The following is a 16,343-nucleotide window of genomic DNA, read 5'->3' as shown; positions in this document are numbered from 1 at the left end:
TATTATCCAATCAGAAAGAGGATTTGAAATATTTTTTATTCGGACACTCCTTTTGTCTCAGTGCGTTTCTCTGTTTCTATTTACATCACATGTCAAAGCGACTTACAATTAATATACTGTATATATTAGAGGTAACACGCCTCTGGAGCAACTATGGGTTAAGTGCCTTGCTCAAGGACACATTGGGAATTGAACCTGGGGTGTCTCACACCAAAAGTATGCGTCACTAGCCACTGCGCCATCAACCTTTAGTATTTTCTTGGTTGTTATGCTGATTATGTTTCATAGTTTTAAACTGGGTTGTCATTAAAAAGTTTCCTAAAGTCAATAAAGTTTTGATTTGAAGGGAGAAGATAAAGCAGCAGTGATGTTTCCTTTTGACCAGCAGGTGGTGAAAGAAACTAACTGAAGCTGAAACACCCTCTGGAGCTGGAAATTATACATCCTTTATAATTTACATAGTTTAATAACATATAATCACTGTCAAACATCAATCTAAGCACGCTGTTAATAAACTGTCATATCATCTACCTCATAAAGAAACCACTGACATTAATCATCCCAGATTTATTCCAGCAGCGTTTGCACTCGGCACTATTGTCTTACTCTTAACAAGTCCATTGTTGATGTTGTTTAATATATATAGTTATATTTATATCTTTATGTCAGGGACAAAGCAATGAGGAGAACAGCAGTTTTCATTGAAAAAGGTATTTTTTTTTAACATAAAAAAAATGCTAAACAATATAAACCAAGAACTTAATATCTGGGCCTTTTAAAAGATGTCAACAAAATATAACTATACTCAAAATAGTAACAACAAAACAGGCTGTGGACTTAAATACTTAAAAACTTACATAACGCATAGAGCTGCAAAGATTTTGTTCTTTTTTACGTCCGTCTTTATTTATTCTTCCTGTACTTTCTTCTCTTTACATCATCTCTGCTATCATCCACCTATTAATCCACAGTGAGAGTAGTCTGTAGTTGTATTCCTGGCTTGTTTCCATGGTGATCAGATGTTAATCTTCTCCACCATCTACGAGCACTTCAACAAGAACTTGGGTCACGGTCAGTTTAACCAAACTCTGTTTAAAAAACCAAGGGAAGATCCTCTATTATATAACTAATCATTTTTAGTTTTTTGACACTTTTAACTAATTTTTTTGTTGTTGCTTTAACGCCATTTCATTTTGAAAGCGTTGTCTTCAGTTGTCATGGTGATTTAATCGTTTCTCTCTGTGATCGACAGCTGCTGCTCGCCAGACGGACCGGGACAGCATCACCGTGGTCGCCTGGCAACAATGACAAAGGTTTGTTGATTGGTGTGTGTGTGTTGTGTGTTGTTGTGTTGTGTGTGTGTGTGTGTGTGTGTGTGTTTGTGTGTTGTGTGTGTTTTTGTGTGTAAGTGTGTGAGTTTTGTGTTTGTGTTTTGTGTCAGCTGTGGTTGTGTGTGTGTTTTGTGTTGCACGTGTGTGTCTGTATGTGTGTGGCGTGTGATGTGTGTGTGCCCCGCGTGTGTGTGTTGTATTGGTGTGTGTGGCGCGTATGTGCGTATGTCTGTATGTGTGTGTGTGTTGTGTGTGTGTGTGTGTATGTGAGTGGTTATATGTGTGTGTGTATTTTATGTGTGTGTGTGTGTTTGTGTGTGTGTGTGTGTGTGTGTGTGTGTGTGTGTGTGTGTGTGTGTGTCTTCTTCTTCTGAAATGTAAATGTAAATTTGGGGAAATGTTTGGTTGAGTCTCATTCAGGGCATGGTAGACAGTCCTGAATGTTGACACAGAAAAGCTCTTTATTGGAGGTGAGGAAGATACCAGACGTTCATTTAACTAAACTATCATCATAGTCTTCATCACTGAAATCTTTTCTCTTAGAAAACTGGAAGAAACAGTTTAAAAAACATTTCTGATAAAACATAAATCTCACCTTTGTGTTGCCTGTCAAAGTTGGCTTTTGATAGAAATAAAAAGTTGCTGTTTTCTGCCTTCTGATTTTCAACATTATGTCAACTATAACTGTGAGGAAAACTACAAGAAATCAGCATAATTTCTCTATATTACATTACACACTCACACACAGACACACACAGGGTTTGGGGACAGAGACAGACACACAGACACAGACACACTCACACACGGACACAGAGACACACACACACACACACACACACACACACACACACACACACCAGACACACTCACACACGGACACACGGACACAGAGACACACACACACACACACACACAGACGCGCACACAGACACGCGCACACACACACAGTGACACTGAACAAACCCGCTTCTAGTACTAAAGCTAAGCTAGGCTAACCACATCCTGCTCTGTACCAACACACAGACATGACTCTCTTATCCATCTGAACATCTCACTCTCAGAGAGGAAGCCGAAAATGAACTACAACTTCTGCATGAGAGGCACAAACTAAGGCTGAGTCTGTGTGTGTGTGTGTGTGTGTGTGTGTGTGTGTGTGTGTGTGTGTGTGTGTGTGTGTGTGTAAACCTAATGGGCTCTCTAATCACCTGTGACAAGTTCTGTTTTATACACAGCACAACACCCTTAAACTGACATTACTATCTGACATCTGCAGCTTTAAGTTTAAGAAATAAAAGCATTAACTGTCAGAATTTAATGCTATTATTTCTACAACACTTATAATTATTAATTATTTTACTTTTATTTGCTGCAACACCTGAACTTTGTCTCAGGTGATCAATAAAAGTCTTCTAAAGAGAACTCCTCCATCACTGCCCCTCTGGTTTTACTGAGGATTTGAAGTCAAACTGTTTCTGTGAAATCGCGTGACATGAAAATCTTCAAAAAACAGAAGTTTATGAAGTTACTCCGTCTCTGAGACAGTTTGTGTGAAATCGTGACCACAGAGTGTCCTCTGTCTCTTCCTGTTTACGGAAGATTTGAAGTCAAACTGTTTCTGTAAAAATGGGAGGTAATACCAGATATAAAGTAAAGTAAGAATAACAAAAATCAATACATTTATTATTTATTAAAAGTACAAAAGTAACATAGCTAAAGTAAGAAATAAATAAAAACGTTAAGTAAAAGTAAGATTAGGTTAAAAAGATCTAATGGATTGTACAAATTCTATTGTAGTACAGTGTCAACATAAATACAGTACAAAAAAGTACAGTGTGAATTTAAGTAGCATGTAGAATATCTGTTATTTATTTACTGCTATATTTATGCTCATACTGCACTGTGAGCAACTGAACAATTTCCCTGAGAGCATTAATAAAGTATTCTGACTCATTTTATATTGCTAAGGAGTTTAAATTAATACAAAAATATGACTTTAATAAACTCAAAGACAGTAAATGCTACTGGCACCCGATACTTTTAGTAAATAAGTAGAGTTTCTAAACAAATTGAAGGTGTCAGTATTACTCCAATTAGTTAATTTGAGCATTGGGGTTTACAGTGAATAAACAGAGATTCTTTCATCCCTTATGGTTTAATAAGAAAATAATAATAAGGATAGTAATTGTTTTGTTCAATTACATTTTCACTCAGAATCCAATAATTCTGAACATGAGAGAAATTCCATTTTTTAAGGACCATATTTGTTTTCTTTGTAATTTAAAAAAGCACATTGACTATAAATCCATTTGAAAAAAATTCATCTTTTTAGTTTTTAGATTTGTGTTTTTTATCACAGACAGATAATATTTCAGCAGTTGCTGCAGCAGATCCTGTAAATAATTTTATATCTAAAACATTTTGTTGACGTCTCCATTTGTAAAAGGTGAAGATGTTTTTTAATAAAAACTCAGATCTTTCATGTTATGTTTTTAGTTAGCAGGTATAAAGTCACGCTATGAAACTCACTGTGGTTGATTTCAAATGACGAGCTGGAGGGCCGTGTTCAGGACAGGAAGTCTGCTTTTTGGCTGCCAGCTGGATATTAAAATCTGTCAGATAAAAGCGCCAGAAATGTGCCTTGAACTTCTTAAGAATACTAGAAATTAGATATAATTAAAGCCGCAAGCACCACGTGTACAGCTTTTTGAGTCTGCTGAACTTCCTTCATAAACGTCTGTTTGTCTTTGTAATGTGAATTATACCATTTTATTTTACAGACTTAGACTTTACCTCACTAGAAACACACATACGTATATACTCACATACATAAAAAGATAGAGTTTACACTTGAAATAGAATTTAAGTTCTGAATATGTTTATGTGATGAAAAATGTTAAATCTTCAAATCCGTCCTTTCTCTTTATACTGTTATAAAACGATACGATTGTTTTGTGGTTTGTTTCCTATAAGACAAAGGTCTTCAGTTTCCTGTCCCAGAGGATAGAAGAAACTAGAAAATATTCATTTCTAACAAGCTGACATCACACAAGTTTCACCGTTTTATCATAAATAATGACTCAAGCGGTTTCACTGATTATCAGAATAGTTGGAAATGAATTACTTGACAACTAATCCATTAATCAATTCATCTTTGCAGCTCTGCTGTAAGGCAAGGCAGCTTTATTTGTATAGCACATTTCAGCAACAGGGCAATTCAAAGTGCTTTACATAAAAACGATTAAAATACAAGAATAAAAGTTACAGTGCAGTACAAGAAATGAGACATCAAAGAGCAGTTAAAAACAGTTAAACATATAAAAGCAGATAAAATACAAGAATCCTTGCCATTCCCAGAACGGGCTGGTTCCACCGGTCTTCTCTTTTTATGCTTATATCAATTTATATGCTTATATCAACAATGCAACTTAATAGAAATGAATAATTATTTCAAGAAAGGCAACATCAAAAAGAAAAGTCTTCAGCCTTGATTTAAATAAACTGAGAGTTGCAGCGGATCTGCAGTTATCTGGAAGTTTGTTCCAGATATGTGGAGCATAAAAACTGAACGCTGCTTCCCCCTGTTTAGTTCTGACTCTGGGGACAACAAGTAGACCTGTCCCAGACGACCTGAGAGGTCTGGGTGGGTCGTAGTGTAGCAGACCTGTCCCAGACCACCTGGGTGGGTCGTAGTGTAGCAGACCTGTCCCAGACCACCTGAGAGGTCTTGGTGGGTCGTAGTGTAGCAGACCTGTCCCAGACCACCTGAGAGGTCTGGGTGGGTCATAGTGTAGTAGACCTGTCCCAGACCACCTGAGAGGTCTGGGTGGGTCATAGTGTAGTAGACCTGTCCCAGACCACCTGAGAGGTCTGGGTGGGTCATAGTGTAGCAGACCTGTCCCAGACCACCTGAGAGGTCTGGGTGGGTCATAGTGTAGTAGCAGATCAGAAATGTATTTTGGACATAAACCGTTTAGTGATTTATAAACTACTAAAAGTATTTTGAAATCAATTCTTTGAGGCACAGGAAGCCAGTGTAGAGACTTCAGTACTGGAGTGATGTGATCCACTTTCCTGGTTTTAGTGAGGACTCGAGCAGCAGCGTTCTGAATCAGCTGCAGTTGTCTGATTGATTTTTTAGGGAGACCTGTAAAGACACCGTTACAGTAGTCAAGTCTACTGAACATAAAAGCATGGACAAGTTTTTCCAAATCCTGCTGAGACATAAGTCCTTTTAACCCTTGATATATATTTTAAGGTGATAATAGGCTGACTTTATTATTGTTTTAATGTGGCTGTTAAAATTCAGGTCTGAGTCCATGACTACACCAAGCTTTCTGGCTTTGTCTGTTGTTTTTAACATTGTCGTTTGAAGCTGAAGCTGAGGTGGTTGTCTAAAAACAACCACCTCAGTTTTTTCTTCATTTAATTTAAGAAAGTTCTGGGACATCCAGTCATTAATTTGTTCAATGCACATATTCAGTTGTTGTATTGGGCTATAGTTCCCTGGCGATAAGGTTATGTAAATTTGTGTGTCATCCGCATAACTATGGTAACTTATTTTGTTGTTTTCCATAATCTGAGCCAGTGGAAGCATGTAGCCTAGATGTTGAACAGAAGAGGCCCCAGAACTGAGCCTTGGGGAACTCCACACATCATATTTGTATGCTCAGATGTATAATTACCTATAGACACAAAGTAGTCCCTATTCTTTAAATAGGATTCAAACCAGTTTAGTACTGAGCCAGAAAGACCAACCCAGTTTTCCAATCGGTCTAGTAATATGTCATGGTCGACTGTAGATCTACAGATGACATAATAATAGGAACCAGATACTTTATATTAGTACTAGAAAATATTGATGTCCTTTGGACGACGGCATGGGGATACAATTGTGATTACCTTTGAGGTTTGGTTTTGGGCAGAGGTGTATAGTCCAGGTGCCAGAAAGTAGAAATCCTGTCCAGCAGCTGTCCCAACCATCACTAACCAGCTCCTCTACCAGGTAGATGAGCTCGTTAGTGAAAACACCTGTTCTAGATGTAGAGGCAGATCCAAAAACATGGCAATACTTTCTGGCACCTGGACTATACACCTCTGGTTTTGGGGACAGTATGTTTGAGATTCTCCATATTTGAGTAATATGTTGATTATTACTGTGTTCTGTGAAGGTTTCCCTTGTTGGTCATATTAACTAAACTAGTGGACTCATAATCCACACTAGTGTTAATTTTGTCAGACGAGACGAGACTAAATATGTTCGTCAACGACCTTTTTTTCCATGACTAAGACCGGATGTCCAAAAACGCTGACCAAGACTAAATTAACATGCATTATTGTTGACGAAAAAAGACGAGACTAAAATGTTTTGCATAAAATAAAAACTAAGATAAAATCTCTTCATTTTCGTCTACAATCGTCTCTACTTTTCCATCATGAGAAAGAATATTCAGCTGTTACTAGGGTTGGGTACCGAGACCCGGTGCTAATACAGCACTGACCGGTGCCTTAATGACCGTATATCTACCGGACACTTAAATGCCTACGCTTCTCTCTGATGCTCCTAAACAGACTTTAGAGGCAACCGAAACATCGCTGCACGGGACGCTAGTTAACAACACTATACTTGGCAACAGGTAACGTTAGTCTACCGTTAGCTAGTTAACACTACACCTGACAGCAGGTAACGTTAGCCTACCGTTAGCTAGTTAACACTACACTTGACAGCAGGTAACGTTAGCCTACCGTTAGCTAGCAGCTGAAGTAAACACGGTTAAAATAATGACAGCTAAACGGTGTTAAAGTTTGTCTGTATTTCACTGTGTAGGATTCCAACAGGGGGACGTACGATAGTCTGCTGCCGTTGTCTGAAAAACAACACAGATATTGCATTCACTTCAAACTCGCCTCGCCAGCCTCATGCTGCGTTCAATGTTAAAATGTAAAATGTCCTTTTTCTATTCAGTGGTTGTTGTTGTTGTTGAACAGGAGGCTCGATATGTATATACATTTATATAGTTTATTTTTATGTAACTATTTGACTGAAATGGTTATAAGAAATAATCACAGAAATAATTTATTTAAAAAAAGACTAAAATGTTTTGACTAAGACTTGACTAAGATATATTGAGTTCTCTTTTGACTAGACTAAAATGACGAGACTTTTAGTCGACTAAAACTTGACTAACAAAAAAAGATATGTGAATAACTAAATATGACTAAAACTAACAAGGACATTTGGCATTAAGACTTTTATTTGCTGCTGCAACACCTGAACTTCGTCTCAGGTGATCAATAAAAGGCTCCTAAAGAGAACTCCTCCATCACTGCCCCTCTGGTTTTACTGAGGATTTGCAGTCAAACTGTTTCTGTGAAATCGCGTGACATGAAAATCTTCAACAAACAGAAGTCTATGAAGGTACTCCGTCTCTGAGACAGTTTGTGTGAAATCGTGACCACAGAGAGTCCTCTGTCTCTTCCTGTTTACGGAAGATTTGAAGTCAAACTGTTTCTGTAAAAATCGTGACCAGTCGTGGGAGGTAATACCAGATATAAAGTAAAGTTAGAATCAGAAAAATCAATGAATGTATTATTTATTAAAAGTACAAAAGTAACAGCTACAGTAAGAAATAAATAAAAACATTAAGTAAAAGTAAGATTAGGTTAAAAAGATCTAATGGATTGTACAAATTCTATTGTAGTACACTGTCAACATAAATAAAGTACAAACAAGTACAGTGTGAATATAAGTAGCATGCAGAATATCTGTTATTTATTTACTGCTTTGTTTATGCTCATACTGCACTACAATATAATTTGTACAATCCATTGTTTTAGAAACAATCTTTTTTTAATCTAATCTTACTTTTAAACATAATCTTACTTTACCTACAGTACAGGCCAAAGGTTTGGACACACCTTCTCATTCAATGCGTTTCCTTTTAATTTTCATGACTATTTACATTGTAGATTCTCACTGAAGGCATCAAAACTATGAATGAACACATATGGAATTATGTACTTAACAAAAAAGTGTGAAATAACTGAAAACATGTCTTATATTTTAGATTCTTTAAAGTAGCCACCCTTTGCTTTTTTTATTAATAAGGGAAATAATTCCACTAATTAACCCTGACAAAGCACACCTGTGAAGGTAAAACTATTTCAGGTGACTACCTCATGAAGCTCATTGAGAGAACACCAAGGGTTTGCAGAGTTATCAAAAAAAGCAAAGGGTGGCTACTTTAAATAATCTAAAATATAAGACATGTTTTCAGTATACATAAGTACATAATTCCATATGTGTTCATGCATAGTTTTGATGTCTTCAGTGAGAATCTACAATGTAAATAGTCATGAAAATAAAGAAACACATTGAATGAGAAGTTTGTCCAAACTTTTGGCCTGTACTGTATCTTACCTTTTTATTCTTGCCCTGTAGCTTTGTTACTTTATGTTACTTTATGTTACTTTATGTTACTTTATGTTACTTTATCCACATATTGACTCTCTCTTTTCTTACTCTTATCTTACCTTGAATCTGACCGTGAGCAACTGAACAATTTCCCTGAGAGGATTAATAAAGTATTCTGACTCTTTTAAGTATTGCAAAGGAGTTTATATTAATAGAAAAATATGACTTTAATAAACTCAAAAGACAGTAAATGCTACTGGCACCCAATACTTTTATTAAATAAGTAGAATTTCTAAACAAATTGAAGGTGTCAGTATTACTCCAATTAGTTAATTTGAGCATTGGGGTTTACAGTGAATAAATAAACAGAGATTCTTTCTGCCCTTATGGTTTGATAAGAAAATAATAATAAGGATAATAATTGTTTTGTTCAATTACATTTTCACTGAGAATCCAATAAATCTGAAACATGAGAGAAACTGAACATTTTTCTCAGATTTTTCATTTTTAATTTTCTTTTGTAATTTAAAAAAGCAAATTGACTATATATCCATTTAAAAAATTAAAATCATCTTCTTAGATTTGTGTTTTTTATCACAGACAGATAATATTTCATTAGTTACTGCAGCAGATCCTGTAAATAATTTTAAATCTAAAATATTTTGTTGCCGTCTCCATTTGTAAAAGGTGAAGTTGTTTTTTAATATAAACTCAGATCTTTCATGTTATGTTATTAGTTAGCAGGTATAAAGTCACGCTACGAAACTCACTGTGGTTGATTTTAAATGACGAGCTGGAGGGCCGTGTTCAGGACAGGAAGTCTGCTTTTTGGCTGGCAGTCAAACTGTTTCTGTGAAAATCGTGACCAGTCGTGGGAGGAAATACCAGATATAAAGTAAAGTAAGAATAACAAAAATCAATACATTTATTATTTATTAAAAGTACAAAAGTAACATAGCTACAGTAATAAATAAATAAAAACGTTAAGTAAAAGTAAGATTAGGTTAAAAAGATCTAATGGATTGTACAAATTCTATTGTAGTACAGTGTCAACATAAATTACATTACATTACATTACACTATTTAGCTGACGCTTTTATCCAAAGCGACTGACAATTAAGTGCTTTCAATTGCGAAGGTTCAAACTCGAGACAATAAGTAGTAAGTGCAAGTAAGTGCAAGCTTTAAATAAGCAAAGCTACAAAGAGACATGAAAGTGCAGGTTCAAGAATTTTTTTAGTTTTTTTGTTTCAATCAATCAATCAATCAATCAAAATTTATTTATATAGCACTTTACAAAACCAGCAGGTATCCAAAGTGCTTAACATCAGAACACATGTCATACAATAGAAAGAATGAACATAGATGTTTATCCGAGGTGTAGTTTGAAGAGATGTGTTTTTAGCCTGCGGTGGAAGATGTGTAGGCTTTCAGCCATCCTGATGTATATAGGGAGCTCGTTCCACCATTTGGGAGCCAGGACAGTGAACAGTCGGGATCTGGTTGAGTGATTAGTTCTCCCTCGCTGTGAGAGGGCAGCAAGCAGTTTGGCTGATGCAGAGCAGAGTGGGCGGGTTGGGGTATATGGTTTGACCATGTCCTGGATGTAAGCTGGGGCTGATCCGTTCATGGCCCTGTATGTAAGTACTAGTGTCTTGAAGCGGATGTGGGCCGCAATTGGTAGCCAGTGAAAAGAGCGGAGGAGCGGTGTAGTGTGAGAGAACTTGGGGAGGTTGAAGACAAGTCGAGCTGCTGCGTTCTGAATGAGCTGCAGAGGTCGGATGGCACATGCAGGCAGGCCAATCAGGAGGGAGTTGCAGTAGTCTAGACGTGAGATGACTAGAGCCTGAACCAGAACCTGAGCTGCCTTCTGTATTAGAAGGGGACGTATCCTTCTGATATTGTGCAGCATGTATCTACACGATCGGGTGGTTGCAGCATTGTTAGCAGTGAAGGAGAGTTGATCGTCAAGTTTCACACCCAGGATTTTAGCAGTCTGGGTGGGACTACCACAGAGTTGTCAATTGTTATAGTCAGGTCTTGGGTAGGCGAGCCCTTCCCTGGAAGGAAAATGAGCTCAGTCTTGTCAAGGTTGAGTTTCAGATGGTGTGCGGACATCCACGAAGAAATGTCAGTCAGACAGGCCGAGATACGTGCCGCTATTTGAGTTTCAGACTCAGGAAAGGAAAGAATTAGTTGGGTGTCATCCGCGTAGCTGTGATAAGAAAAGCCGTGCGACTGAAAGACCCGAGAGAGTTGGTGTACAGAGAAAAGAGGAGGGGACCCAGAACTGATCCCAGAGGAACCCCAGTTTTGAGTGGGCAAGGCTCTGAGCTAGATCCTCTCCAAGTTACCCGGTAGGTTCGGTCTGACAGGTAAGATGTGAGCAAAGAGAGCGCAGAGCCTGAGACACCCAGAAAGGTCCAGAAAGATGATGATGGAAGAGAGAGAGGTTGTTCTAGCAAAGTGAAGCTGCTCAGTGACAGCAGGGAGGGCAGTTTCTGTTGAGTGACCAGCCTTGAAGCCAGACTGGTGGGGATCGAGAAGGTTGTTCTGGTGGAGATAGGTAGAGAGTTGATTATAAATGGCACGCTCAAGAGTTTTAGATAGAAATGGAAGGAGGGAGACGGGTCTATAGTTATTTAACTCAGAGGAGTTGAGTGTTGGTTTTTTGAGTAGTGGGGTCACTCTTGCCTCTTTGAGGGCATCGGGGAAACAGCCAGTTGACAAGGAGATGTTAATGAGATGAGTGAGGAAAGGAAGCAGGTCAGGAGCAATGGACTGGAGAAGGTGAGAAGGGATAGGATCCAGGGGGCAGGTGGTTGGATGGTCAGAGGTAATCAAAGTAAGAATTTGATTTGGAGATAGAGGGATAAAAGAGTACTGGATATGATGGATGGTAAGGTGATTTTAGGAGGTGTGGTGGAGAATGAAGAGCGTATGTCATCTATCTTTTTTACAAAGTAGTTGACAAAGTGGGTTGGTAGGAGGGAGGAGGGAGGAGGGAGGAGGGAGGAGGTGGACTGGGGGAATCTAGCAGATAAATACAGTACAAACAAGTACAGTGTGAATATAAGTAGCATGTAGAATATCTGTTATTTATTTACTGCTTTATTTATGCTCATACTGCACTGTGAGTAACTGAACAATTTCCATGAGAGGATTAATAAAGCATTCTGAGTCATTTTAAGTATTGCAAAGGAGTTTATATTAATACAAAAATATGTAAAGTAAGAATAAGAAAAAAAAAAAAAAAAACTGTCAGAAAAAAGCAACAAAATGTACCTTGAACTTCTTAAGAATTCTCTTTTTAAGTGAAGTCGAAGTTATTAAGGAAATTAGACATAATTACTGAAAAACAACACAGATGTTGCATTCACTTCAAACTTCCGCCTGCCCCGCCTCGTGCTGCATTCAATGTTAAAATGTAAAATACCCTTTTTCTATTCAGTGGTTGTTTTGTCGTTGAACAGGAGGCTCGATATGTATATAGCTTTATATAATTTATTTTTATGTAACTATTTGACTGAAATGGTTATAAGAAATAATCTCAGAAATAATTTATTTAAAAAAGACTAAAATGTTTTGACTAAGACTTGACTAAGATATATTGAGTTCTCTTTTGACTAGACTAAAATGACGAGACTTTTAGCCGACTAAAACTTGACTAACAAAAAAAGATATGTGAATGACTAAATATGACTAAAACTAACAAGGACATTTGGCACAAGACTAAGACTAAATTAAAAATAGGTGACAAAAGGAACACTAATCCGCACTAACTATAAACCTAACAGACTCTCTAATCACCTGACACAAGTTTTGTTTTAAACACAGCACAACACCCTTAAACTGACATTACTATCTGACATCTGCAGCTTTAAGTTTAAGAAGTAATAGCATTAACTGTCAGAATTTAATGCTATTATTTCTACACAACTAGAATTATTAATTATTTTAATTTTTATTTGCTGCCGCAACACCTGAACTTCGTCGCCCAGGTGATCAATAAAAGGCTCCTAAAGAGAACTCCTCCATCACTGCCCCTCTGGTTTTACTGAGAATTTGAAGTCAAACTGTTTCTGTGAAATCGCGTGACATGAAAATCTTCAACAAACAGAAGTCTATGAAGGTACTCCGTCTCTGAGACAGTTTCTGTGAAATCGTGACCACAGAGAGTCCTCTGTCTCTTCCTGTTTACGGAAGATTTGAAGTCAAACTGTTTCTGTAAAAATCGTGACCAGTTGTGGGAGGTAATACCAGATATAAAGTAAAGTTGGAATCAGAAAAATCAATAAATGTATTATTTATTAAAAGTACAAAAGTAACATAGCTACAGTAAGAAATAAATAAAAACATTAAGTAAAAGTAAGATTAGTTTAAAAAGATCTAATGGATTGTACAAATTCTATTGTAGTACACTGTCAACATAAATAAAGTACAAACAAGTACAGTGTGAATATAAGTAGCATGCAGAATATCTGTTATTTATTTACTGCTTTATTTATGCTCATACTGCACTACAATAGAATTTGTACAATCCATTGTTTTAGAAACAATCTTTTTTAATCTAATCTTACTTTTAAACATAATCTTACTTTACCTACAGTACAGGCCAAAGGTTTGGACACACCTTCTCATTCAATGCGTTTCCTTTTAATTTTCATGACTATTTACATTGTAGATTCTCACTGAAGGCATCAAAACTATGAATGAACACATGTGGAATTATGTACTTAACAAAAAAGTGTGAAATAACTGAAAACATGTCTTATATTTTAGATTCTTTAAAGTAGCCACCCTTTGCTTTTTTTATTAATAAGGGAAAAACTTCCACTAATGAACCCTGACAAAGCACACCTGTGAAGGTAAAACCATTTCAGGTGACTACCTCATGAAGCTCATTGAGAGAACACCAAGGGTTTGCAGAGTTATCAAAAAAAGCAAAGGGTGGCTACTTTAAATAATCTAAAATATAAGACATGTTTTCAGTATACATAAGTACATAATTCCATATGTGTTCATTCATAGTTTTGATGTCTTCAGTGAGAATCTACAATGTAAATAGTCATGAAAATAAAGAAACACATTGAATGAGAAGTTTGTCCAAACTTTTGGCCTGTACTGTATCTTACCTTTTTATTCTTGCCCTGTAGCTTTGTTACTTTATGTTACTTTATGTTACTTTATGTTACTTTATGTTACTTTATCCACATATTGACTCTCTCTTTTCTTACTCTTATCTTACCTTGAATCTGACCGTGAGCAACTGAACAATTTCCCTGAGAGGATTAATAAAGTATTCTGACTCTTTTAAGTATTGCAAAGGAGTTTATATTAATAGAAAAATATGACTTTAATAAACTCAAAAGACAGTAAATGCTACTGGCACCCAATACTTTTATTAAATAAGTAGAATTTCTAAACAAATTGAAGGTGTCAGTATTACTCCAATTAGTTAATTTGAGCATTGGGGTTTACAGTGAATAAATAAACAGAGATTCTTTCTGCCCTTATGGTTTGATAAGAAAATAATAATAAGGATAATAATTGTTTTGTTCAATTACATTTTCACTCAGAATCCAATAAATCTGAAACATGAGAGAAACTGAACATTTTTCTCAGATTTTTCATTTTTAATTTTCTTTTGTAATTTAAAAAAGCAAATTGACTATATATCCATTTAAAAAATTAAAATCATCTTCTTAGATTTGTGTTTTTTATCACAGACAGATAATATTTCATTAGTTACTGCAGCAGATCCTGTAAATAATTTTAAATCTAAAATATTTTGTTGCCGTCTCCATTTGTAAAAGGTGAAGTTGTTTTTTAATATAAACTCAGATCTTTCATGTTATGTTATTAGTTAGCAGGTATAAAGTCACGCTACGAAACTCACTGTGGTTGATTTTAAATGACGAGCTGGAGGGCCGTGTTCAGGACAGGAAGTCTGCTTTTTGGCTGGCAGTCAAACTGTTTCTGTGAAAATCGTGACCAGTCGTGGGAGGAAATACCAGATATAAAGTAAAGTAAGAATAACAAAAATCAATACATTTATTATTTATTAAAAGTACAAAAGTAACATAGCTACAGTAATAAATAAATAAAAACGTTAAGTAAAAGTAAGATTAGGTTAAAAAGATCTAATGGATTGTACAAATTCTATTGTAGTACAGTGTCAACATAAATTACATTACATTACATTACATGTCATTTAGCTGACGCTTTTATCCAAAGCGACTGACAATTAAGTGCTTTCAATTGCGAAGGTTCAAACTCGAGACAATAAGTAGTAAGTGCAAGTAAGTGCAAGCTTTAAATAAGCAAAGCTACAAAGAGACATGAAAGTGCAGGTTCAAGAATTGTTTTAGTTTTTTTGTTTCAATCAATCAATCAATCAATCAAAATTTATTTATATAGCACTTTACAAAACCAGCAGGTATCCAAAGTGCTTAACATCAGAACACATGTCATACAATAGAAAGAATGAACATAGATGTTTATCCGAGGTGTAGTTTGAAGAGATGTGTTTTAGCCTGCGGTGGAAGATGTGTAGGCTTTCAGCCATCCTGATGTATATAGGGAGCTCGTTCCACCATTTGGGAGCCAGGACAGTGAACAGTCGGGATCTGGTTGAGTGATTAGTTCTCCCTCGCTGTGAGAGGGCAGCAAGCAGTTTGGCTGATGCAGAGCAGAGTGGGCGGGTTGGGGTATATGGTTTGACCATGTCCTGGATGTAAGCTGGGGCTGATCCGTTCATGGCCCTGTATGTAAGTACTAGTGTCTTGAAGCGGATGTGGGCCGCAATTGGTAGCCAGTGAAAAGAGCGGAGGAGCGGTGTAGTGTGAGAGAACTTGGGGAGGTTGAAGACAAGTCGAGCTGCTGCGTTCTGAATGAGCTGCAGAGGTCGGATGGCACATGCAGGAAGGCCAATCAGGAGGGAGTTGCAGTAGTCTAGACGTGAGATGACTAGAGCCTGAACCAGAACCTGAGCTGCCTTCTGTATTAGAAGGGGACGTATCCTTCTGATATTGTGCAGCATGTATCTACACGATCGGGTGGTTGCAGCATTGTTAGCAGTGAAGGAGAGTTGATCGTCAAGTTTCACACCCAGGATTTTAGCAGTCTGGGTGGGACTACCACAGAGTTGTCAATTGTTATAGTCAGGTCTTGGGTAGGCGAGCCCTTCCCTGGAAGGAAAATGAGCTCAGTCTTGTCAAGGTTGAGTTTCAGATGGTGTGCGGACATCCACGAAGAAATGTCAGTCAGACAGGCCGAGATACGTGCCGCTATTTGAGTTTCAGACTCAGGAAAGGAAAGAATTAGTTGGGTGTCATCCGCGTAGCTGTGATAAGAAAAGCCGTGCGACTGAAAGACCCGAGAGAGTTGGTGTACAGAGAAAAGAGGAGGGGACCCAGAACTGATCCCAGAGGAACCCCAGTTTTGAGTGGGCAAGGCTCTGAGCTAGATCCTCTCCAAGTTACCCGGTAGGTTCGGTCTGACAGGTAAGATGTGAGCAAAGAGAGCGCAGAGCCTGAGACACCCAGATTCTGGAGTGTCGAAATGAGGATCTGGTGGTTCACTGTGTCGAAGGCAGCAGA

The sequence above is a fragment of the Perca fluviatilis genome, chromosome 17, assembly GCF_010015445.1.
Source record: "Perca fluviatilis chromosome 17, GENO_Pfluv_1.0, whole genome shotgun sequence".
Taxonomy (NCBI): Eukaryota; Metazoa; Chordata; class Actinopteri; order Perciformes; family Percidae; genus Perca; species Perca fluviatilis.
The sequence above is the reverse complement of the archived record's forward strand: the minus strand, read 5'-3'. Positions refer to the sequence as shown.